The 27,653-nt window shown below is 33.7% G+C and overlaps 2 long non-coding RNA genes across 2 annotated transcripts in view; one reads left to right on the top strand and one right to left on the bottom strand.

Moving 5' to 3' along the window:
* The window catches only part of LOC147834759 (uncharacterized), a 436,363-nt gene that overhangs the window by 395,206 nt on the left and 13,504 nt on the right, over positions 1-27,653 (top strand). The window lies entirely within an intron of this gene.
* LOC147834760 (uncharacterized) lies at positions 22,936-25,082 on the bottom strand. The gene is made up of 2 exons (XR_015502491.1): positions 23,924-25,082; positions 22,936-23,726 (listed from the first exon to the last, which is right to left on the bottom strand). It is a non-coding gene; the product is annotated as an uncharacterized LOC147834760 (long non-coding RNA).

Below are 27,653 nucleotides of genomic sequence, written 5' to 3'. Positions count from 1 at the left end.
ACAAAGCAGTCAGGGGGAGAATAATGTCAATTATGTTTTGGAAAAAAGAAAAAAAAAACATTCTCATAACTCATGTTCCACTGAGACAATGTGTTGTACCTGTCAGCAGATGCAGCCCGTCGACCGCATGCTTGCTTTTTAAATGTTTGTGGTTTCATTTAAAGGGCGACGTGATGTCATCACTGTTGAGTTTAACTTTTGTTTGCAAGAGAAGGGAAAAGTAATGCTCTCACCTGATTGGCTAAACACTGTTTTGTTCACTCAGATACATGCCCGGAGACAGTAGAGCCAATTGGAGCAGACCGAGGGAGGGGCTTCTGCGCCATATGTTAAACCAGGCTGGTTTCCTGAACAACCACACAGAGCTACTCCGGATGTCTCATGTCACACACACACACACACACACACACACACGCACACACACACACACACACACACACACACACACACACACACACACACACACACACACACACACACACACACACACACACACACACACAGCTCTCTGTGCACTAGGCCAGCTGTGCCCTTTCTTGCCCTCTTGGCTTCTCCTCTTGTTTTGCGTTAAAGGTGACCCATAATTCCCATGGGTTCTGCCTCACTTGGGTTATTTCTCTGCAAGCACACACTCACACACAGCAGAATGACCCCCGAGTCTCTGCTGCTGTTAGTCAGCCAAATGTTAAGTCGCAGCACACCAGTGCACAAACAAACAACAGCATGACTGTAACACTTTGGTAGAAACAACTCAAACAAAGTCAATCTTAGACCATTGTCCCCATATATTAGCTATAATTATAATTGGGCATTATGGATAATATATTTGAACATATATTTGTAAATCCAATTCTTGTAAAACTAATTAAACAGTCATTTTTCCAATGTTTTGAAATGCATGTATATACAGTGCTCCGCAAAAATGAGTACACCCCATTTTGAAAATGAATAGGATATAGAATAAAAAACAAAACAAATATATTAATAGATTAGATTGGATTAGATTCAACTTTATTGTCATTACACATGTATAAGTAAAAGGCAACAAAATGCAGTTTAGGTCTAACCAGAAGTGCAATAGCAGCAAGTGTAGGATGAGTTATAAAGTGCAATTATAAACTGTAAAAGCCCAAAAAGTTAAGGTAACTCAAACCAATTGTGAACACCGATTGCAACAAACCATTTAAGTTCAAAAAGTAATCCTAATGAATACTATGAACTTAATCTATTTAAGTAAATGAAGCAATTTGAGCACAGTAAAACCCAATAAATATAGAGAACTTCATTTAACATTATGTAACATCAATGTAAAACCCAATGAGTTAAGGCAACTCAAACCGTTTGAGGAAAAAGACGAATCTATATGAGTACTGTGAACTTACTCCATATAAGCTGAAGTAATGAGGTATTTAATTAACTCATTACCTTTAACACTGAGTTCAAAACTCTTTTTAAATGAGTAGAATTAACTTTCAGTAAATTTTGAGTTAACTACACTCATTTCATTTGATAAAGTTGACTGTTGGGTTTTACAGTGTAGAAAAACTAATGGTATTATTTACAGGTGGATGTACTATGAAGATTATATGCAGGTTTTATTAACTACGAACAGAGATTTATGAGAGAGTAATATATGTACAGGTCGCAATTAATAATCAGAAGAATGCAGATAGATATATAAAATAATTACAAATGTATATGTGCAGTTTATATGTACAATTCTTAATAAATTAGTGTGACGTAGTGCGATGAATATGCAATTTTAATTGTGCAAATAATAGTGTTGTGTTATGGCTAGTGTAAGTTATGAGTAGGCAATTTATGCACGCAAATATCTGCAGATTTTTGGGCCATCATTAAGTCTATTTATTTACTTGTGTAAATGTGTGTAAATTTAGATTTATTCCGTTTTTAAATTGATTTCAGTTTTATTATTGACTAATATGAAAACATTTATATGTTATTTACAATACAGTTTGTAAAGTCATATTTTTTGTCTTTTAGTAGATATACGGACTTGCTTTGTTTACCAAATGAGTGGATCTAGATGGATTTGCATTGTAAACATTAAATAAAAGATAAAAAGCTATTCTTTTTTATTTCATATATTAAGTTTTTAGTTATGAGACTCCCGAAATATTTCTTTCGCAGATTATTTACAAAATTTTCCCCGGAGTAGCAAAAAATGTCTGCAGATTCTGTCTGGCCCTAGTTATGAGGAGAGTGTGGGGATGTATGAGGAGAGCAAAAGGGAGATAGCTAACTAATAGACAACTAATAAATAGTTATCTCCATTAAAATAACAGTTTAGATTTTGTCATCTAACATCTTTAGATATAGAAAGATAATATATTTAATTTCAAATGAAATATTGCTCAAAAAAACTACAAACTACAACATTTTATATATTCTTTTTTTCTCTTGATATGTTTTTTTTTTTTTTTTTTTTTTTTTTTTTTTTTACAGTTTTATTTAATATTTTTCCCGAACATAAATTTCGGCATACTAACTTTTGAACCGTTATTGTAAGATATATCTAATGTACGTGCAACAATATAATATTGTATAGCTTTCTATCGAAAATATCAAGATGTACTCATATATGTTGAGCACTGTATATACATGTATGACATATTTTATATATGTGAAACAAAACTTGTTTCTCATATATGTGATTTGCATATATTGCCACATATCAGACTTCAATATTCGTCAAGATTCGACCTTCTGTTCGCCATATGCAGATGTTAGTGAAGTATGGCACAAAGGGGCTTTTGTACCACTCAGATTCTTGGCTTTCTTTTGTTTGGCACCGGGTGCTTTTTTTTTTTTTTTTTTTTTTGTGAACTGGCACGAGTGACCTCTCTCCACCTGCTTCTCAGTCTAAACCAGCCTGTCAGGTCGGTCTAGTTATTAAGCCACACAATTCAGCGTCAATGCCAAACTCTGTGATGAGTATAATGATAAGGGCTCTGCGAGACGCATTACTTGTTGTTGTCTATTCTCCCATGCAGATGGCCTAAAGAAAGCTTACTGAATGCAAGAGCTGTTCAGCTGTAGTGCACCAGCACTGAAGAAACAGTCAACTCAAAAGTGAAAGTTCTGTTATCAGTATTTGCTCAAACATTATGGCCTAATACCATAAGGTTAGCTTTTTTTTTGTCCATACAATGACTCAGAACCTCGTAAATCTTAATGGTATGGATGAAAACATGTTTTTCAAAATATCTAACAAAAGAAGTAGGTCACATGCTTTTAATGACATGAAGGGAACATACTGTATGGCTGTTAAAAAACAGCAAATGCTGGTTAGGTAAGTTTTGAATCATGGTTTGAGCTGGTTCTCTTTAGGTAGTTTAACCCGATCTTGTGCTGGTCTTTAGCAGGACGTAGTTGCTTAAGACCAGTTTAGACCCAGTACATGAAGCTTAAAATGAGAAGGGTCAATTGGGATTGGGTGCAGATGCAATCTGAGCTGCATGCAATGCTTATAATGAGCACATGTAACCACATCCCTAACCCAAATGCTCACATTAAGTGTATTGTGTCTAAGATTGCATATCTAAGACTGTGTTTGGGTGGTCCAAAGCAATTCCAGGTATGGGGCACTAGCATTGAATACTATATATTTTTTTCTCTGTATGTCTTTGGGAATTAGAAAAATCAGTCCTGTGATTCCTGTACAATCAAATCACACATAGAAGGTAAATCGTATCATAATGATCCTCCTCAAGACATGGGTGATTTATTATAGCAGCAAACTATTTGGAAGCATTAAAAGTGTCCAAGAAAATGTCCAAAATCTTTACATGCATTGACCCAAAGACTGTTTAGATGAATGTCACTAATGAGATGATAACGAATGTTTACTGTATGATGACAGAAATGGCCTTAAAGACCCAGCAGGTACAAGACGTAAACATGACGTCAGATTGACATTGTACCCCAAACGTCATGGAGACATTGCATTTCGTTTGGACATGAAAATCAGGTTGACATCAGAACTTAATGCCAGACCAACATCAATGTCCAACCCAAATATCAACGTCTAATGATGTCACAGCTTGACGTTGTGTGGACGTTGTGTGGATATTATATAATACAAATACAACATCGTTAGTGGACATCAAAGTAATGATTTCCTCAGATGCTGTCTAGACATTGAATTTTGGTCACTGATGTCACAACCTAAATCCTAATATTCTTGTCTTATGACATTGCCTGCTGGGCAATAACTAAATGCACTACAGAATGTTATGTTTACACATATCCACAAATTGCATGTAAATGGATTTATTTTTACAGCGTAATACTCACTACTCATTACTCTTGAGTACTTTTAAAAGGGCTACTTTTTACTGATAACATGATTAATATTTACAACAGATAATTTTACTCTACTTGCACAAAATTTTTAGGCAAGTAATGGTACTTAAGTATGATTTTTCAGTACTCTTTCCACCACTGCATTTTTGTTATTATTTTTTAATATTAATAAAAAAAAAACATTAAAACAATTTAATTCACAATAAATTAAACTAATTTGATCACATTTTTTCGAATGAATTAAACAATTGCTGTTTGTGAATTGGCAGCCGTTACTTTTTGAATTCTGAATTATTAGCCTCCGGTTTATTTTTTTACCCAATTTCTATTTAACGGAGAGAAGATTTTTTACAACACATTTCTAAACATAATAGTTTTAATAACTCATTTTAATATCTGATTTCTTTTATCTTTGCCATGATGACAGTAAATAATATTTTACTAGATATTTTTCAAGACACTTTTATACAGCTTACAGGGACATTTAAAGGCTTAACTAGGTTAATGCGGTTAACTAGGTAGGTTAGGTTAATTAGGCAAGTTATTGTATAATGATGGTTTGTTTTGAATACAGTCGAGAAAAAATAAAGCTTAAAGGGGCTAATAATTTTGTTCCAAAACTGGTGTTTGAAAAATTAAAAACTGCTTTTATTCTAGCCGAAATAAAACAAATAAGACTTTCTCCAGAACAAAACATTTTTATCAATCATACTGTGAAAATTTCTTTGCTCTGTTTAACATCATTTGAGAAATATTTAAAAAAGAAAAATAAATTCAAAAGGGGGCTAATAATTCTGACTTAAGCTGTAGGTGTTTTTTATTATAACAGATTACGGAGTTAGCAGTGTTTCATTGTTTGTCTTATTTAAACTTTTTTCCCCACATTTTCTCAAAATTCTCACTCTTGCAAATTTTTCCTACCTCTACTCTGTTCGCTGGCAGACTGGCAGTGTCTTTAAAACCTTTGTAAAAAAAAAAAAAAAAAAAAAAGTAGCTTTGAACGCTCGTATTTCGCACATGTGCAGTATGGAGTTAATGTTCCGTTATTCTTGGGGACTCCCAGTTTTGAAAAAAGTAAAAACATTAAAATCTTAATGGTTATGGAAAGATTTTAAAACATATGATTGAAAATTTATAAAGAGCTATATGGTTAATATAGGCTTCTAGATATTGGCCGGAGTCCCTAAATTCCTCAGGGCCCTAAGCTAAACTGCTTACATTACTTATTGGTCAAGTCCACCCCTTAAGCGTGCATATGAAAGTCTGCAGTCCGATACTTTTGGCTTAAACCTGCCACTGTAAAAACAAAGTTGACTCAACTCAAAATTGCAAGGCAACTTACCGCAGCTGACTAAAAAAGATGCAAGATGCCTTTCAATTTTAAGTTGAGTATATGTTTTTTATAGTTCCTGTCAAACCAGCAGCCATTCTTCAAAATACATTTTTAACAGAGATGATTGTCACTTTTTAGGTGAACCTTTTGTTATGTATTTAATACTGAGTAATTTACGCACCAGATTAACCTGGACAATATTTTTATTTCTCCACCAGCAAAAAAAACTCAAGTGACAATTTGCAGCTATTTTCTCTCCTTCACTGCACTAATTTTGTAGTTTATTGTTTTCAAACAGTAAAACAGTTCTTAATATGTGAACAGATAGATGTTTTGGATAGCATTTAAGAACTCAGGAGCTTGACACTTATAGAGAAACTAGGACTAGAGGGATTACACTGGTGCCGTGACCCAGTAGGCATAGAGATAAATAGGGATTTTGCATCCTTTCCAGGGGTTTGGAGGAAGTAACAGTAATGTAATAATACCTTATAAATTAAACACACAAAATTGCAGAACCCCTGCCAACTGTCCAGGCCAATTAAAAAGAAAGCCACAACTGAAATTGAAGCCATAAAGTACAGGTTTGGCGAAGTAGTGGCGCAGTAGGTAGTGCTGTCACCTCACAGCAAAAAGGTCGCTGGTTCGAGCCTCGGCTCAGTTGGCGTTTCTGTGTGGAGTTTGCATGTTCCCCCTGTGTTCGCGTGGGTTTCCTCCGGGTACTCCGGATTCCCCCACAGTCCAAAGACATGTGGTACAGGTGAATTGGGTTGGCTAAATTGTCTGTAGTGTATGAATGTGTGTGTGAATGTGTGTGGATGTTTCCCAGAGATGGGTTGCGGCTGGAAGGGCATCCGCTGCGTAAAAACTTGCTGGATAAGTTGGTGGTTCATTCCGCTGTGGCGACCCTGGATTAATAAATGGACTAAGCCGACAAGGAAATGGATGAATGAATGAAAGTACAGGTTTATTATCACAGAGTATTGGAGAAGCTGTGCATTTAAACCTCACTCTGTAAATCTTAAGACCCGATTGTCGCTCGTGCTTATCACAGTAATTTAACACCTTATGACTAAACAAATGGTGCCAATTTGATCATGCACACACTAAAACAAAAACAGGTAACACTTTATAATAACTACACACTATGAATTCTTTACTAAGCGTTAGCATCTAGTAAATTCATTATTTGTTAAGCATTACCTCTACATTAATAAGCGTTAGTAAGCAGTTTATAACTGCAGCTACAAATGCTCTCGACTTACAACGGTAACACTTTATAATAACTACACACTATAAATCATTTATTAAGCATTAGCAAATAGTGAATAAATTATCTGTTAAGCATTAACTCTACATTAATAAACGTTAGTAAGCAGTTTATAATTGCAGCTACAAATGCTCTATTCTTGACATAAGCTCCTATATAAAGTGGTTAATAATTGTATTTTCATACTCTGTTAATGATTTATTTTTCATTACTAAATTAAGTATCGAATTATTTACAAACCGTTTGTATTTAAGAGTAGTTGAGGGTTTTCAGGATCACTCAGAATGAGTTAGTAAATGATTAATAAACTATTGAAATCAACATTTATGTCTTATTATTCAGGCATATACTAATAGTTAACTAATATGTTAATAAATGCTTTATTAACTCAACCTCATGCAGTTTTGTGACCTAATCTAAAGTGAGGACTATTCATGCTTTATAAATGCCTTATAAAGGACTATTAAAGGCTCAGAATCAAATGAACGATAATTACTGTAAAGTTTAAACATTGCTGAATAACAGGAGTGTCAAAATATGACATCCAACTGGATAAAACAACAACAATATAATAATTTAACATTATAATAAGATGTAATGTTTAAACTCTACAGTGATTCAATTTTAGATAAGGTTGCAAAGATTTATTTTTCATTTGAAGTACAGTTTCATTTGTGTATCTTTAAATGAAGATAAATTAATAATGTCTTTTTTTCCTGTTTAGAATTTAACTGAGCCTTTATTTGTCATTTATAAGGGATTTATAAAGCATGAGTAGTCCTCATTTTAGATTAGGTCACAAAACTGCATGAAGTTGAGTTAATAAAGCATTTATTAACATATATAGTAACCATTAATATATGCTTGAATAATAAGACATATAAATGTTGATTTCAATAGTTTATTATTCATTTACTAACTCATTCTGAATGATCCTAAAAACCCTCAACTACTCTTAAATACAAACAGTTTGTAAATATTTCGATACTTAATTTAGTAATGAAAAATAAATCCTTAACTAAGTATGAAAATACAATCATTAAACACATTATTCCCGAGGTCCTCAGATTATGCGGAGTCACTGATTGGATCCAAGACCAGCGACGAGATGACCCAAAGGATTCCATATCCAGAACCAGGCCATATCCTGAGCTGCTGCTGTACTGATGGTCGTGGGGAGTGGAGAACATGTGTCTGAATCCAGCGACGCTCCAAGGACAGACGAGTCTTCGCTGAGGCCATCTTCCAGCCTCCACCGCGGTGACTGAAGCTCTGCACAAGACTTTTGGCCAGCGGAGAAATTAAAATGGTCGTGCCCAACTGATTTTGGTTCTCTCAAGGTTTTTTTCTTCACTCCCATCAGGTGGTTTTTTTTCCCTCTCTGCTGTCACCACTGGCACGCATGGTTCAGGATTGGTAGAGCTACGCATCGATGAATTTGCTCTTCAGTGTTTGAATTCTCAGTAATGATTAAATCACACTGAACTGAGCTAAACTGAACTGAACTGAACTTAAACACTAAAAAACTGAACTACACTGTTCCAGTTACTATGACCATTTATGTGAAGCTGCTTTGACACAATCTACATTGTAAAAGCGCGATACAAATAAAGCTGAATTGAATTGAATTGAATTGTATAGGTGCTTATAAGTCAAGAATGGAGCATTTGTAGCTGCAGTTTTAAACTGCTTACTAACACTTATTAATGTAGAGTAAATGCTTAACGGATAATAAGTTCACTATTTGCCAATGCTTAATAAATGATTTATTGTGTGTAGTTATTATAAAGTGTTACCTAAAGGGTAAACATTGAGTGTCAAAATACGACATAAAATTGGATGAAGTATAGTGTATTATAAAGTGTTACCGAGTAGGTTAAACCGCAGGTGTCAAACCCCAGTGCTTATAATAGACCTATTGAAATGCAGAAATTTAAAAATAGAAGCTTGGCTATCCACAATCACACTCTGACTCATTCTCTGACCTTTTTATGTATTGTTACCTGATTTATCAAGCCTCTCTCATTTGACAATCAATTTTTTTTCTGAAATGTAACAAAAACAATAGTCTGACCCAGGAGCGTTTTCATTCTATAAGGTCTATTTAATAACAAAAACACTGTAATGTAAATGGCACCTTAGTGTCCTTGTTAGGAAGTACTCACACTAGGTACAGTTGCCTCGAACTGGGCCAAAGCACGCTTGTCCCCCCTCCCGTCTCCCCGATGGCCTGCACTCACACCACAATCGGGCCTGGGCACGCTTATGTCATAGCTGCGCTGTTCAGTGAGAAGCACTGTCACTCAGCAGCACAGTGGAGATTTCTCTAGTAATATCGTTTCAGTCGGTTTGATATGCAGTGACATGCAGTCAAATTTTTCGCCAAACAGTCCATAGGGATGCGGTGACACGCAATCAGATATTTCGCCGAACAGATCCGCCACTTTTGGCGCTCATAAACAATCATAAAGCCTTCATGTTGTAGGAATGAGGAGGTCTGCTAAAGGCGCGCAGCTGTCGTGCAGTGAGGGGTTTGCGTATTTAATAAGCTACGGCAGTTTGCGTTCACTGAACAGTAAGAATGATTAATAAATCCATATGAAACAGTCCCTTAAAAGTCGCGTCTCACTTTCAGTTTCGGGCTTTGTCGCGTTTTGCACTCACACTACAAAAGCCCAAGTGAACCGCGCTCAGGCCCATCTCTTCCAACCGGGCCAGAGCCGGCCAAGTGAACCGTGCTTGAGCCCGATTCAGCGCACTCACACTTCTCAAACGATCTGGGAAACGGGCCTGGGCACAGTACGGATGGCATAGTGTGAGTAGCCCCCTAGAGTGCTTAACTCCTTTGCTGGAATCCCCAGTTCAAAATTCTCGGAAAGTGGAGTAAGTAGAGTTATTAAAAGCAATCATTTTACTTAAGTTAGTTATAATTATTTTATTTTATTTAGTTGTTGTTGTTTTTTTTGTCAACTTTTCAAGTTCTGTTCAATAACATGTTTTCACATCATGTCATCATTTGACCATTTTGGAAAGCACAATGTAAACAATGCCAAAGAACCAAGTGAAACGACTGCTGCTGAAAATGATCAATTATTGTCATGTTTTGGTCTGCATTAATCAGTTAGACCAGGAAAAAAGTGTGCAGGAGCCAAAATAACTATTCCGCTGACTCACAACTCCCACAATCCTTGGAGGCGGTTATTAATAAACATTGTACACAACAGTGCACACACACCAATAGAAACTATATAAATTAGCTTCTTGACACTTAATGAGAATTGTGAGCACAATGTTTACAGCACAAGACTATTCTTGGATTAATTGTGAAAACTTGGAGACCATCCTCTATGTTTAGTCGTGACCTTTATTTTTAATGTACATGAGCACCGTAAAAGAGCCAAAGTTTAACATTGGGTCGTGAAATCAATATACTGCAACTAACGCTATTGCTGTGTCCTTAATCTAGCGTAATTCCAGGGGTCACAATCCAATGGAAAAACAATTGAAAGACTGATGACTTTTTATTTGCATGTTGTTATTTTATCAAACTATTAAATACTAAGTTTCATAACATACAGTATATGATATTTTTGGAAATCAGAGAGTTCCAAAAGAGTCCCAATCCCCACTTTGCAAACCACTTATTTAGAGTACTTTAGACTCAAATACAATATAGAGCTTATTCAATTCAATTTATCAAACTGTAACATCTTTTCCTTAAATATCCATTGTAAACAATTCTGTTCCACACATTTGCTTTATGTTGTTTTAAGACTATCGATTAAGTTAACTTAATTGTTTTTACAAATTTAGGTAGATTGAACATAAAACAATTAAGTAGTCCAAAACAAAACTCAAAAATGGTGTTGATTTAGCTCATTTTTAATTAGTAGTTTGAGCAAACTGCATAAATATTTTTAAGAGTACGGTTTACACACATTTGTCATGTTTTAGACAGCCCAAATAAGCAGAACAATGTATTCATTAAATTACTATGTAATCCAGTCTGTTGTTTACATCTGAGTATCTCTATAATGTCCTCACACACAGGTACCTGACGAAAATTTGACATAAATAAAAACAATCTATACAGAATTAGTTGTCGAAAAATATTTGTATTCATCTCAGTAAAGCAAGTTATGTTCATCTAGGATGGCATGAGTAAATGATGAGATAATATTAACCTTTAGGTGGAGCATATGCCTTTAAATCTGCACCATTGTTATTGCACAAGTCTTTCTTTGTTTAGTCTACAATGGTTCACCGAAAGCTTTTGACTGGTTGTGACATCATGAAAAACACGGGCACACTTACATAAAAAGTCTCAAAAGAAAACATGGGATGATGTCAGGTGAATTGCTATGGGAGTCAAACGAGACCAAACATGTGGACAAATTGGCTGAATAATAAAAACACAGAAGCACAAACAAAATCCAAGAAGGCACAGATTATATCATTCATAAAAATAACTGAAAATTACAAGCAGATACTTGCAGTTAAACTAGGGGCAACAGTGTATCAATTGTGAATTGAGTGAAGGACTTGAAAGGAAACTCCAAAGATTATAAACTGCCCCACAACATGATGTAACTGGGATGTAATTTAGATGAACTAAATGGGGAAAACCCCGTAAATCTCACAACAATCCATGTGAGCTGGTCTGCGTGAGAATGAATGGAATCACATGATGTTTACAGAATTAACAGGAGCAGGAAAACATTTTAAAAAATAGTATATGAGCTTCTCAGTGCATCTCCCTATACATCGGCCTCACAGCTTCAGCTATTATTTCCACAGACGGAACATAGCCCTTGTTTTTTTGTAAGATGAGACTTTCTTACAAGGTAAGGAGACCATCAAAACATTCCTTCAGCTCAAAACACGAAGAGAGAAAAACATGATTTCTTTTACAGGTGATGGATACATACTCCATAGGAAAAGTATGAGCAAACACATTGAGGTTAAAGTAGGGCACGGAGCATCTGAACGTCATGTTGGATGGCAGCAGGAAATTCACACCAGGGGTGTGTTTTCGGGCTATGGTAGCAACAAGTATTTTATTTAAAACACATCCTTAGTCCAGAACTTAGTTCAGTGGTTTCCAAAGTGTGGGTCACGAGACAATGAGAAGAGGATGATTGGTGATGTCCAAATATATAGTATACCATATTTTATAACCAACAGAAGACAAAAGTAGCATTTAATAGTTTAAAACACTGTGCCCACCATTCTCATTAAAGTTAATATTCAATTAAACAAATGAATAATGACTATAAAAAACTATATGGTTGTTAAACTGTTGCACTTTTTTGTGTTGTCAATAAGCTCGTTTATATAGTTCCGGTTTGTGTGTCTGCACCGTTGTGCACAATGTTTGTATGTTAATGAGTTAAACTCTGTCCCTGGCAACATCAGAGAAATAACCTCATTCAACATGTTCAAAAAACATCTAAAGATCTGGTTCATAGAGCATCAGATGTGTCATCATTCCTATTAGCATGAACCTACCCAGCATGTGACCATTTGTGTCTGCCGTCTTAATGATTGGTTGTTTAAATGTGTTTTAACTATTTTTTTTTATCTCTATTAGATAATGTTGGTGTTTTTGGTTTTATTTGTACATATACATTTTTTATTAAGATATACATAACAATGTTGATTCTATTGCCTCTAAACAATGCTTGATTGATTGTATAATTTTTGTATTGTTTTTTAGGTTGTCCATGGACAACAGATGAAAAAGAGCCTTTCTGGCTAATTCTGTGGCATTAGCAGAAATGCTAATTAATGTACACTATCCCTGCCAAATAAACAAATAAAAACAAACAATTATACCCACCTATGAGGATAATGAATGGTGCTAATTAATGTGCACTATCCCTGCCAAATAAACAATTAAAAACAAACAATTATACCCACGTATGAGGATAAAGAGGGATGTGAGTCACTGGAATTGTTATTTTGGGAGTCGCGAGCTTAAATGTTTGATACCGCTTGACTTAGTTATATGTTTGACTGCAGTTATATGTTGGTTGAGTTTCTTCGATTGAAGACCAAAAAGATACCTTGAGAAATGTTGGAAACTGCCAGCTATTCATTTTTAGTAACTGAGTTCTTTTATTGTTAAAAAGATATACATATTTTTATTGGAAGTATTACTGTCCGTCAACTGTGAAATGTAAATGTAAAAAGTTTTTGAAGTTGTTAAATCTCAGCTGCTAACTGTTTTTTTTTTTCTTTTCTTTTTTTTTTCTTTTTTGTCTATTTATTGATTGATTTAAAAAGTTAAATGTAGATGTAATTTTGTTACAACACTTTAGAATAGTGGTCATGTATGTAGTGGTCATAACGTCATGTATGAATATCCTTGTAAAGCATTAATTATTCATAGTTCAACATTAGCTAATGCATTATTAAAATCCAAAGTTGTGTTTGTTAACATTAGTTGATGCACTGTCAGTCGTCATGAACTAACGTTAACAAAAAATAAATACTTTGATAAATGTATTACTGACTGTTCATGTTAGTAAATACATTAACTAACATTAAGTAATGGACTATTATTTTAAAGTGTTACTGAAATATTGTGTATATTTAGTAAACAAAATTCCAACTATGAAAGTTGTAACATAGGCTCATTCTGAAAGCGTAGCCCTATATACATTTCTGGAGATCGCAAATTATGAAGCCAGAGGTGTGTATGGCTGCATTTTGTTTTTAAAACGAATGCTACAGGGCGGTTTGCATGCATTTCGAATGTTATCAGTCAATTGAATGGGCGTTATCAGTGGTTATCAGCTGATAGATATGGGTTAGTAGGAGCCTTCTGTGCCTACTGGTAGGCTTAGAAAGTTGTTTTCAACCATTCACATGATTTATCAGCTATACTAATGGAGAAGACACCAGATCCAGATTTGTTTTTACATTACTGTAACAGTTGAGTTAAGATTGGGGTAGGGGTAGACCGTAATAAAATGCAATTACTGGTAAATTTAATAAATAATATAAATAATCAGCATAGGCTCGTTCTGCATTTTGTCTTTAAAATGAACGCTACATGGCTGTATGCGCCCTTCCCTTTATATGAATAGCTTTTCTGTTGTAACCAGTTTCTCCAGGGGCTCACCGTGTACATCAGCAGAATTGTGATGTGGTGTGGAGGTGACAGCGATGATGGGGTTCGAGCCTGGGGAAGAATGGTTTTAGAAAGCAGGTAAGAAAACAAGTAAATATTTTGCTTTTGATTGCTTTTTAAAAACAGACAGTTTGGTTTAAGGAAGGAGGAGGGCGGCTTAATCGGTGCTTTTGATCAGCTGACCGCTTACTGTATATGTGGTTTGTCCAGTAGCTTGCTGCATATGTCAGCAGACCTGAGACTCAGAGAGGAGCAGGATCAGATTTCAGAGGTTCTGGCACAAATTAAGTCTTTGATTTAGGGAAGGAGGTGGGTTGGTCAGTCAATCAGTCAGTCAGTCAGACAACAGTAACCAGTTGATTTACAGAAATGTATGTAGGGGTAAGTTTTCAGAATAAGCCTGTGTTGTTTTAAATTTTACATACAACACCAAACAGATTTTTGTCTAAGTTGAATCAACAAGCAAACGTGCTTTTTTAACAAAAATAAGTTATCACAACTGCCAACAACACTAAATTTTATTAATTAATATTCAGTATCCTAGCCCCTTTTAAAAATACCCACAAATTAGCCAAGTTTTGTTGTAGATCCAAACATTGTATATGGTTTGCTTTATATAATATACATATATTAAATACAGTTACTCCATTGTTCAATGCACAGCTGAACTTTTAAGCCAATGATAGCATGGGTTCAACATGAGTCGTATTCATAAACAACAAAAATCTCTTTCTATAGAGAGTCATATGACACCTAACTCAGAGAAGGATGTGAGAGAAATCACGTCTTCAGCCGTAGGAAGAGATCTTCTTTATTATTATGGCCATCCTGTTTTTGCTGCCCTGCCCACGCTTTGTGTAACATTAGTCTGTTCAGGGCCAGCAGTAAGAGGAGAGGTGTAGTTTTGTTTTGGTTAGCAGCTTTCTGGAGCCAAACCTTCTCTGATAGTTAAAGATGCAGGCATGCTTGTCTGACCTACATAGAAAGCCAAAAAGAGAGGTCTGTAAATGCTCTGTAGAGCCAGGACAGAGGTGATAAGTTGTTTACAAAGCACTTTGAAAAGAGGACAAGCTTGTTTCCCGTGTTTAAAACTGCACTTAAGCTGACTAGCTTGGTTCAGAAACAAAGTAACAGAAACTAAAAACGAACACAAAAGAATATATTGTGAAAAATGTTTAAACTCCATTGACTTTACCTTTTTTAAAGGTCCCGAGAAGTGCTGTATAATGTACTTTTTTGATTGGGTGTTTGATGTAATGTTAACTGAAAAATGAAAAGTGGGTGGGACATAGTTTAGCCCCTCCCCTTTAAAAGAAACAACCAATAGCTTTTTGTTTTTATCACTGCTCTGCCATTGAGAGTGTTTGAGCTAAAGTGCATCAAACAAAAAGCAAATGAGAACTGTCTTGAAGGGGGCGGGGCATGTCAGATACTAGAGAGAATTTGATTGGTCACGATTTGATAAGAAACCGAAGTATGAGGTCATATAGAAAAAAGAATTGTTTGTTGTTTTAGGCGGAAGTGACAAACTGCATGCTTTTTTATGTTTATATCAGTTTAATATTTCCTAAACTTGAATTTTGTCACTGTTTGGAGCACACCAGCTAAAACATGAAACTAACATCTAAAAATAATTATTTTATCTTGTTATATAAGGTTTTATTATTTTTATTTCATGCAATCTTTAAGATTGTCCATCTAATTGAAACTTTTGCTGAAACACATACAGTGGTGCTTGATTTTGTCCTTCAGGAACTGATTAGATTGTTGGAAGATGGACGTTGCTAACAAAATGGAGGAATATTTGAATGCTAGTTTGTGCTCAGTTGTGGAAGATTACTGTTCACCGGAATCACTAGACATGAGAAGGGGAGCAACCAAAAATACACCTATATTGACTGTTAATTAATGTGATTTTATGAAAGATTTCTGGAGAGACCTGAGAAATGAGACCTGCAATGATAGACTTGCCCTAAAAGACTGATAGCCCCATCCTAAAGGCATTCCATGTGACCAGAAGTGAAGAAAAGTTGTTTCGGTGGGGGAGGGAAGTTAAGAGGTGCGTTCGTCTTAAACCGTGGCTGCAGCTGGTGGTCAACAAGCTTAGCCGAGCGCAGGCGGGGACGGAGTTGAAAACAGAGCTGTCAAGCCAGACAGCCGGTCACTTTGGGGCTCAAAGTTGCGGCAGTCATGATGACCGATCACATGGCATCATCATCATTCTTTATTTTTATTATTATTTTTTATTCATAATAACAAAAGGTTTACTGTATAAATGAAACAGAATACAGTCTCTACAAACTATTGTTCATTTTTAAACAATAAGGGAATTATGTATTAAATATATGTATGTAACATATATTTATGTTATATATGTATATTATATATTATGTATTAATTATATAACAAACACATGAGAGAAAAAGGGGAAACAAGAAGGTAAACATAAATACGAAAAGGCCAATAAATGCAAAGCAATAAGCACAAATTCTAGGCATTTAAACATCACTCTTAAGGCTAACACTTCTTGTTTGAATAAGCTAAAAATTGGGTTACATTTATGTTCATTTATAGATAGAAAACTTTCCAATATTTATTTGTGTAAACACCAAAACAAGGGTTTTAATTAAATCTTAAACAATGATTAAGATTATTTTAGATGGTGAAAACATTTTTAAAAAGCACTTTAATCCAAAAAGATTGAACAAAAGGACCAAAATAAATGAGCTACACTTTAGAAGTTTCCCAGAATGAGCAGGTAAATCCATGTCACGTTTAAATTTTTTCTGCATAAACGGCTTAGACAGAAAAAAAAATTATAATCATATATTTTAATATTGAATAAAATATTTGTTTAACTTTATTTGTTAAGAAGCCTTTGTAAGGGTGTCAGGATCAGTGGTGATAATTATTTGTCTGCAATAAGTCTGCAAGACTTACTAATTAATATTTAGGTTATTTACTAAAACTTGAATCATTTATGGAGCTAAATGCAGTAAATAGTCTGTAAAAAAATCAGAATAGGCCTACACAAACAAATTATTTCACAAAATATGATACTGAAGTAAAATATTTGTTGTATTTTAATAAGCATGATATATACACACGAGAGAGATACTATAAAAAGTTAATTGTTTGTTTTGAAATTTGTGAGACTAAGGGCCTACTCACACTATGCCATCCGTACCTTGCCCAGGCCTGTTTCCCGGATCGTTTGAGAAGTGTGAGTGCGCTTAATCGGGCTCAAGCATGGTTCACTTGGCCGGCCCGGTTCACTTGGGCTTTGGCGCGGTACGCTTGTGTGTGAGTGCAAAACGCACCAAAGCCCGAAACTGAAAGCGAAACGCGACTTTTAAGGCACTGTTTCATATGGATTTATTAATAATTCTTACTGTTCAGTGAACGCAAACTGCCGTAGTTTATTAAAGATGCAAACCCCTCACTGCACGACAGCTGCGCGCCTTCAGCAGACCTCCTCATTCCTGCAGCACGAGAGCATTATGATTGTTTATGAGCGTCAAAAGTGGCAGATCTGTTCGGCGAAATATCTGACTACGTGTCCCCGCATCTCTAAGGACTGTTTGGCGAAATATTGACGGCATATATTAACGACTGAAACGATATAACTAGAGAAATCTCCACTGTGCTGCTGAGTGAGAGAGTGCTTCTCACTGAACAGTGCAGCAGCAATGACGTAAGCGTGCCGAAGCCCGTTTGTGGTGTGAGCGCGGGCCGTCGGGGGAGACGGGAGGGGGGACAAGCGTGCTTTGGCCCGGTTCGAGGCAACTGTACCTAGTGTGAGTACGGCCTAAAGTTGTCCAATAATAAACCCCAAACACACGTGGTTGTTGTCATGCTGTGAGCTCAGCCAATCATGTAATATCGGTGTCGTCATCGCAGCTCCTGCAGTCACTCCTGAGATGCTGCACCGGCTACTTTTTTTTTTTTTTTTTGTAGTTTTTGTTTTTGCAAATTCACCAAATGCCCCTGTGTATGCTTTTTAAGATCTTAAAGTTCTCTTTTTTCTTGCGTAAATCCACCATACCACCCCTTAGTATTCGTTTTAAAGACAAAATGCAGCCATACATACATAGCTCTGGCTACACAATTCACAATTTTCAGAAATGTATATAGGGCTACTTTTTTTTTAGAATGAACATATGTTGTATACATGGTTTATAACAAGCATTATAGGAGTGCTATAAATATTTTAAAATATGAAGAGTAAATTTTCATACTTTATACAAACTTTAAACTTAACCTAACCTAATTTTTAGAATTATTTGCATAGTTTATTTACTTAATAATTTTAAGACAATAGGTTCACTCACTTTTTAAAGAAAAATCTACAACTTTTTGATATTTTTATTAGTTTTACGCAGCGGATGCCCTTCCATTTGCAACCCAGTACTGGGAAACATCCATATACTCTCATATTTACGCACACACACACACACACACACACACACACACACACGCACGCACGCACGCACGCGCACACACACACACACACACACACACACTTCTACATATTTTGTTAACCTAATTCACATATAACTCCTATCTTTGGACTGAGCACTGGGAAGAAACTCACATGAACACAGAGAGAACATGCAAACTCTGAAAGTGAAATTAGTTTTTAATGTTTACTTTTTAACAGAAGTTTTTACTGGCCAAAATGTAAATGTTAAAAACAAATTCAGGGGGGATTGGGGTTGAAGGGTGTTCAAATAATTTCCATTTGATATGTAGTTTTGTGGAAAAATATGTATATTAAAAATATACATATTTAGAAAATGTCAAATGCTAGCAGGGAAATTAGCAAGTAGTCAATGTTCTTTCACAAATAGCTCAAATGAATCAAATCACTGAATTAAAAAAGCAAATCCAGAGTACTCATGTGATTTATTTATGCACAAACTAAACAATCAGTGAAAATTATCCCTCCCAAGCAGCCTCAGTGGAAGGAAGACATAAAGTTCAACAAACTGCAAGTCCCAAGATTGTCATTAGCACTGAAGAACATAGTGAACATGCTATCCCAATGTCCAAGCTCCTTCAATAACAAGTTCAATGGTATTTTACATGGCCTGCAGTAGTAACTCCGTCATTCACAGGATCCAGTACCGAACAGTAAGTACCTCTAAACAAAATACACAACAAACATTATAATAGATGTAACCTGAATCTGCTGCTAATAAACTGTCTGGAAGAGTTGTCACTGAACATATTAAATGACTGAAAGGTCACCAAGTTTACTGTCACTACTAGAATATACACTGACCTACATTTACACACACACACACACACACACACACACACACTCCTAGTTTTCCACTTTACGTCCTTCAGTCTTTTAGTCTTGACTGTCAAAAACAAACTTCTTTTTTTTTGGTTCAGTCTCCAGTCCTTATCAAATCTGTGTTCTTGTCAACACTTTAAATCTTATTGACAGTCGCCACTTGATTGTTTACGTCTGCTAGTTTCACTCAGTGCTGGTTGTTTACTTGTACATAAAGTGTGACGTCAGCGAAACGGCTCTCTCTCTCTCTTGAGAGTACTATGAAAATATCAACTCATTATTCCCAAACCTCCCTGTTTATCCAGCGGCACTCTTATCATGTCTCCTGCTGAGTGGGAGTGTGTCTTGTGGTCTAGTATGCATCACATTCTACCAATTATGTCCAAAATTGTTCTCTTTTCTCACAGTTTTGGTTGTTTTGAGAGGGTGTTTGTGGAATAATGATGATGTTGGGAAAGTTTCAAATGAGGAACGAGGCTTACTGATGTCAGTGTGCACATGACTCAGTCAGTACTTCACAGATCGGCATTTTGGGGGAAAAGAATATTACCAGATGAATGTTTTAGGGAACTTCTTTTCTTTACCAAAGGTTTTTAGAGTTCACTGTTAGCATAAAACAGGATCGCATCTGTGGAAATGGCAACTCCTCCTAATGGCCAAAGGTGGAACAGCATATATTTATAGCATACAAACTTATTACTTTGTCATCATTCATTCACCTTCACTTGACTTTCTGTGGGATTTTCTGTGAGATTTTTTCAAAGAACTGCGTTTTGTTTATTAAGTTAAAGTTGTAGGGATAAATAAAAAAGTAAATAAATAAAATAAAAATAATAATAATAAATAAAATACAAACATTTATAGATTTAAAAACAAAATAAATTAATAAAATAATACAAACATTTTTAGATAAAATAAATAAAATACTACAAACATGTATAGATAAAAAATAATAAATAAAATAGTATAAACATTTTTTGAATAAAAATAAATAAAATAATGCAAAAAAATTTAAAGATAAAAAATAAATAAAATAATACAAACATTTAGATTAAAAATGAATTAATAAAATAATACAAGCAATTATAGATAATATAAATAAAAAATAATGCAAACACTTATAGATAAAAAAATAAAATAGTACAAACATTCATAGATAAAAAATAAATAAACTAAATAATACGCACATTTATAGATAAAAATAAATAAATGAAATACTACAAACATTTATAGATAAAAATTAAATAAATGAATAAAATATTACACACATTCATAGATAAAATAATTAAATAAAATACTGCAAACAGTTATAGATAAAAATAAATAAGTAAATAAATAAAACAATGCAAACATTTATAGATAAAAGATAAATAAACAAAGAAAACAATGCAAACAACTATAGATAAAAATAAGTAATTGAATAAAATAATACAAACATTTATATAAATAAATTAATGAATAAATGACTAATCGGATGACTAATCAAAACATCTCTCGACAAACAAGGCAACATAAACACCTCTGGCAGATATTTATATGTTTTATTTATTCATTTGTTTATGCATTACTTAGTAGTTCTATAATTATTTCCACAACTTAAGGTTGTGTAAAGTCAATGAAACATTATAGACCTTTTAACATTTTGGGTTTTTATTTAGAAGAAAAAGAAGAAGTGATCATAGTTGAGCAAACTTCTACAGCAGTGAATGGAAACTATAAGAAATATATTGCATTTCCATTTAGTCTAACAGAAAACAAAAAATAAATAAACATCTTTCAGGCATTTATTATGAATTTTGATAAACTGAGAACACTCTAAACATTTATAAATGTTTGTTTTTTTTATCCACATGTTTTAGAAATATTTAAGTTTAATAAATATATTTTAAGTTATGTCTAAGTAGCTTTTTTACACTAAACCAATAAATAACTCAAAGAAGTTGCTTTCATAAGCATAATATTAACTGGAAAGGAAATGCTAATCATCAGACTCTACAAAAAGAAATGATTTTCACATGTGGACTGTTAATTTGTATTTAACTGTTATGTATATATGTGAAAGTTGTTTCCTAACAGAAAATGAAAAATTAAATGCCTAAAAAGATCCAATAATAAATCGAACTTTCAAAAAAACAACCCAAATGATGAATTATATGCTCAAACAATCAAATAATAAAATAAAATGCATTTTCAAATAGGAAATCAAATGTATTTGAAATTTAAAAATCAAACGAATCAACTAAAAAAAGCCAAAACAATCGGTATGAGATCGCCTGAATGAGGTGGTCTCGGCTTGATTGAAACGAACTCTGGAGCGGATCTATTGTAGTGAGAAAGCAAAACGATAATTATACATAATTTTAGCCAACTGCTGTGTACGAGAAAGTCTTACCTCTGATTTATATCTGGTGACGATGTCTGTGGGTGTCAACATTCAAAATTAAAGTGCAGCTTTTCGCTTATATTGTCTTATTGCTCATAGTCATAAATTAAAATAAAGACGCGTGACAGCTGAGTGGGAAACTTTGCCGTGTGAAAGCGAACAGCACCAAGAACAAAGAGCAACATTGTAACAATTTTAAACCCTGTTTCGGAACAAAAGAATCGATTCACAGGTGTGAAAGCACCCTATAATTCAATTTGAGGAACCAGTTCCACAGATTGCACACACACAGCTGGAAGCTCATGATGGTCTGATTACTAGGACTATAAAGACACCTCATTCACACACACTCTTGGCTGAGTCTTGTTTTTCCCTCTGAATCATTACAAAGCATTTTTCCCTATTTCTTTTGTCATGTTTTGATCCTTGTCTTGTTCACAGTTATTATTGTTCTGCCTCCTATTCTAATTCTGTGTCCAATAAATGTTTCGTTAACATTTGTTTTTGTTTTATGTTTGTTTGTTTGTTTTTTTTCTAATTGAACCATTTTTGTTCACTCAACTTCAGACATTTTCGGTCAGTGCAACTGATGTTTTCAAACGCTGAGAACACAAGGAAAAAAAAAAGAATGGAAATAAGGTATGTTTTTTTTCACTCCATCTCAGGCATTCCAGTTCTGCAGACAAAACAATGTTCAGTTGCAAAACTTAAAAAGTTTTGTTTTAGAGTATTTCAACTCTCCAGAAAACCAATAATCTTGTGTTAACCCAACTTAATGCTTTTTTTTAATTACTTACAAATAATTTTAGGTCAGTGCAGCTGATTTTTGCAAAAGTTGAGTGAAAAAGAAAAAGCGAAGGAAATGGAGGAAATAAGGATTGTGTTTTTATTGTTGTACTGGCTTAAAATGTTTTACAGTGTTTGAGTAAAGTAAGCTTACTTTATTTTGATAATTAACATTAACACTGGTTGTGTGTGTGTGTGTGTGTGTGTGTGTGTGTGTGTGTGTGTGTGTGTGTGTGTGTGTCTGTGTGTGTGTCTGTGTGTGTGTGTGTGTGTGTGTGTGTTTGTGTGTGTGTGTGTGTGTGTGTGTGTGTGTGTGTGTGTGTGTGTGTGTGTGTGTGTGCGTGTGCATTATTATTGTATGGAAAAGAGTAGCTTAGACATTTTACATTTTCAATACATATTCATTGTGTTTTTTTTTTTTTTTTTTTTTTTTAATAAATACATTTTTAAAAAGTGTCAAACAAGTTTGGAAGAATGCCCCAACATGCCCAGAAATTATCCCACTACTTTACTTCAAATGCACTGGAATACTGCCATACTAAATTACTGAAGGGAAAACTGTGATTGTTTCTTAGAAGACTGTAGTTTTGCAGAAGTTTGACCACAGCTTTTGTGTGCACAAGAGAGGGAGAAACAATCTTGGAGGACGTCCTGTTCCTCCTGAAGTGCAATTGTGCAACTCCACTCCAAAAAACTGCAGACACACATTTTGTTTATGCATTTTTTTTTTCAATTCAGCCGTGAAGGATTAGCACCAAACTTTTTTTTCACCCGAGGTAAATACATTCTTTCTCAGGCCCTCCATACATTCCTCACAATATTTACCATAGCTTCACAGTTCTGTCTGAGAGCTGGACACAAGCCAGGAGCAGGGGAGGAACACGTCGCCACGTGCAGAGCAGCCTGATGGGGGAAGTAGCATGCATGTGCTTTTGACGCATTTAATAACTGTCGCCCATGTCAGCAGTGTTTGTTCATGTACACGCAGAAATATATTAGCAGCACCTCCAAATTCCTGACTTTTGCAACTTTTCTTAATGCATAATAGTGCTAAGATACAAAGCAAAATATTACACTGCATAAAAGTTTGTTTTGTCTTGTTTATAGTCCAAATATTGATAAAAACTAAAAAGAAAAACAAGAAACCACACCATTGCCAGATTATTTCGCTTATTTTAAGAAAAGACTCACCTAAATTTGACATTATTTCTAAAAACAAGTCAATATTTATTTATAATATGTATTTAATAGTATTCTACAATGCAAAATTATTTTAATAGATTGTTTTTGTCTTGTTTCTATAGTCCAAATATCTATAAAAACCATAAAGAAAAACAAAAAACACACCACTGACAGATTATTTTGCTTGTTTTAAGAAAAAAACTCACTTAAATTTGACATTATTTCTAAAAGCAAGACAATATTTTCATACAGTATGTATTTAATATCTACAATGCAAAAAAAATGCTTTTCATAAATTGTTTTTGGTGTGTTTCTTATCCAAATATCTAAAAACAAAAAACAAGAAAAACAAGAAACCACTACATTGACAGATTATTTTTGCTTGATTTAAGAAAAAAGTCACTTAAATTTGAAATTATTTCTAAAAACAAGACAATATTTACTTAAAATATATATAATATTCTACAATCCAAAAAACATATTTGAGGATTGTTTTTGTCTTGTTTCTAGTGCAAATATCTAAAACCAAAAAATAAAAACAAGAAACAACCATATTGAACGATTATTTAGCTTGTTTTAAGAATAAATTCACTTATATTTGACATTATTTCTAAAAACAAGACAGTATTTACTTGCAATATTGAATCATGTTTTACAATGCAAAAAATGCTCTTCACAGAGTGTTTTTGTTTTGTTTCCAGTCCAAATATCTATAAAAACTAAAAAGAAAAACAAGAAACCACATCATTGACAGATTATTTTATTGGACAATATTGACTTAAAATATGTATTTAATAGTGTAAGAAAATATTGTCTTGTTTTTAAAAATAATGTTGTGGTTTCTTGTTTTTCTTTTTAGGTCTTATAGATATGTAGAAAAAGAAACCACGCCACCGACTGATTATTTGTGCTTGTTTTAAGAAAACTCACCTAAATTTGACATTACTTCTGAAAAACAAGACAATATTTACTTACAATATGCATTTAATATCTGCAATGCAAAAAAATGCTTTTTTATAGATTGTTTTTGTCTTGTTTGTAATCCAAATATCTATAAAAACAAAAAAGAACAACTCCAGATCATCCCATTTGAATATTTTGCTTGTTTTAAGAACAAACTTAAATTTGAGATTATTTCTAAAAACAAGACAATATTCACTTACAATATGCTTTTAGTAGATTGTTTTTGTCTTGTTTCTAGTCCAAATATGTTTAAATGCATAAATCAAGAAGTATTTTCTAAACAAGCAGAAAATTATGTTTTTTTCAGAAATAATATGTCAAATAAAGTGAGTTTTTCTTTAAAACAAGTTAAATAATCTGCTAATGGGATAAGAAAATTAATCTTTTTTTTTTTTTGACGTAGGATTATTTTGCTTATCATATTGGCAGATTATTTTGTTTGTTTTAAGGATAAACTCACATAATTTTGACATTATTTCTTAAAACAAGACAATGTGTTTTACTTGGCTAGAAAATTATTCTTTATTTAAGTTATTTTAGATATTTGGACTAGAAACAAAACAAAAAACTAAGTAAAGCATTTTTGTAGTAAATAAATATGATCATGTTTTTAGAAATAATGTTAAAATTGAGTGAGTTTTTCCTTAAAACAAGCTAAATAATCTGTCAATGGGGTTAGCAAATTAATATAGTTTTCCTTTTAAATAAGATTACTTTGCTTACCCCATTGGTAGATTACTTTGCTTTATTTAAGCAAAAGCTCACTTAAATTTATTATATTATACCTTAAAACAAAGACAATATGTTTTACTATTTAGAAAATGTTTCCTGATTTAAGAATGTTTAGATATTTGACTAAAAACAAAACAAAATCTCCAAGTAAAAAAAGTATTTTTTCAGTATACATGCAAATCTTGCAAGCATATGTTTTGCTTTCCATTTTGCAGCGGTTATGATAGCACAAATGCTTTTTGCTAAACACTAAACACCTCATTGCATTCTATCAGTGGGAAAAAATCTGACTTAATCTGTTTGGCAATGAGCTAAAGCTTTGATTCGGCATAATTTTCGGGAAACGGACAGAGCTCGGCGCTGTCCAGAGAGAACAAAGCCAACAGGCAGCTGGAAATGCAATAAACAACTCAGCCTTCAGACGCTCCCAGAACCTCCAAATGCATTCGAGATACATTACAAACCAAAACAAGTACATTTTAAGTCATATTTTGGCATAAACAAGGTCAAGATATTTTGGGAGATTCCTTTAGCCTGTATAGCTTCTTGATCTGCCCATAAAGTTTCTTCAGTTTCCACGAAGTCCCCAGGCTTTACAGCAAACTGATCTGCCCCTGTGAAGTCAACAAGGGTCTCACACCCAGATGCACAGCCCTGAACGTCATGTCTCCATCTAAGGAAGCCTCTCTAAGGACAGACAGACACAAATATCACTGCTGATTTGTTTGTGCAGTGTAATGCAGGGACTTCTTTTCGATTTCTGATGTTTTCTTTTGCTCTCCAAAGGCATATTTGCTTGTGAAACATGCTTAGATCATATGACGCTTGCAAATCATTTGCCTAAAATACACTTGAGGCATAATTCACTTCCAAATATGCAATGCTACTGCTTGCATATTTATTTATAAATTATTTAACCATCTTAAGTTATGCTTTCACACTATAAAAACAATGTCGAGTTCCACACAATCGATTTGCTGGGACAACATGAAGGAATTCAGTTAACTTATAAATTGTTTTTATTTTTTTACAAATTTAAGTAGATTTAACATAAAACAAATAAAATCTCCCCCCTAAAAAAACCTCAAGAACTGTGTTGTTTCATCTCGTGTTGAATTATTTTGAACAAACAGCATTTTTTGAGTGGGAACTAATACAATTCTTTCTTTTAAACCAAACATAGGGATTTAGCTAGCTAGCTATTTAGCTTAAAACTTGTACAACTACTGATCCAATCTGAGCCTCCATCTTGATTTCAGAGGCTTTTTTCTGTATGTCCTGTCTATTCTATTCTATTCTATTCTATTCTATTCTATTCTATTCTATTCTATTCTATTCTATTCTATTCTATTCTATCTGTCCTTCTATTGTCCAATCAAAACTTAGCTTAGCAGATAAAGTCATCATGAAAACAAACTATTTACCAACAGTTTAAATAGAAAACATTTTGTGCACTACAAAAACATTGAAGCTGTATTGTAATAGTGTATTTTTTCATACACTAACGCTACATCTTTTTTCCAAATCACAAACAATCCAGATATTGACAGATGCACATCCCACTTCTTATTTATTATTAGACATATATGGAATTATAATAACTTCATTTAGCTCTGAAGTGACTTTTCTTTTCAGCTGACACAAGTAGGCTCTGCTGTTGTAATCTATTTTGGATTAAATGTTTTATAAGAGACGTGTGAAATTTCAGTATGTGACAGTATAACAATATAAAAGAATATCACTGTTCTTGCTATTATATTTGTTGACATGATAGTAGATTGGGATACAGATATGGTATATTGGATATTGTAGTGTACTTGGCATAGCTATGCAAACATTAATTGTTAAACTGCCTTCTATATATAAAAAAAATAGGCTCTTAAATATTTAAAAACATATTTTCAAACACGGTAAAAATTGGTCAACACTGGAACTACTAGATATTTACAACTTTTATAATGGTCATAGTGGTCATTCTAAATATAGGCCTGTACAGAATTAAATTTGTCACCTCGTTTTTGCATTCGAAGATTGAGATTTTAGATTAGGCATTGAATGTCCGTTGTCATATTTTAGAAAGACATTACTCTTAAAAACATCCAATGGTTTATTTATTTATTTATTTTTTATTTATGTATTTTTATTTTATTTTATTTTTTGCATTCAGCCTATAGTTGTAAAATGTAAAAAATAAATTTTACAAGGAAATACACATTTGAGGGGGGAAAAAGTCAGAAGCAA

The sequence above is a fragment of the Danio rerio genome, chromosome 11, assembly GCF_052040795.2.
Source record: "Danio rerio strain M-AB ecotype USA chromosome 11, GRCz13ab, whole genome shotgun sequence".
NCBI classification, from domain to species: domain Eukaryota; kingdom Metazoa; phylum Chordata; class Actinopteri; order Cypriniformes; family Danionidae; genus Danio; species Danio rerio.
The sequence above is the reverse complement of the archived record's forward strand: the minus strand, read 5'-3'. Positions and strand labels throughout refer to the sequence as shown.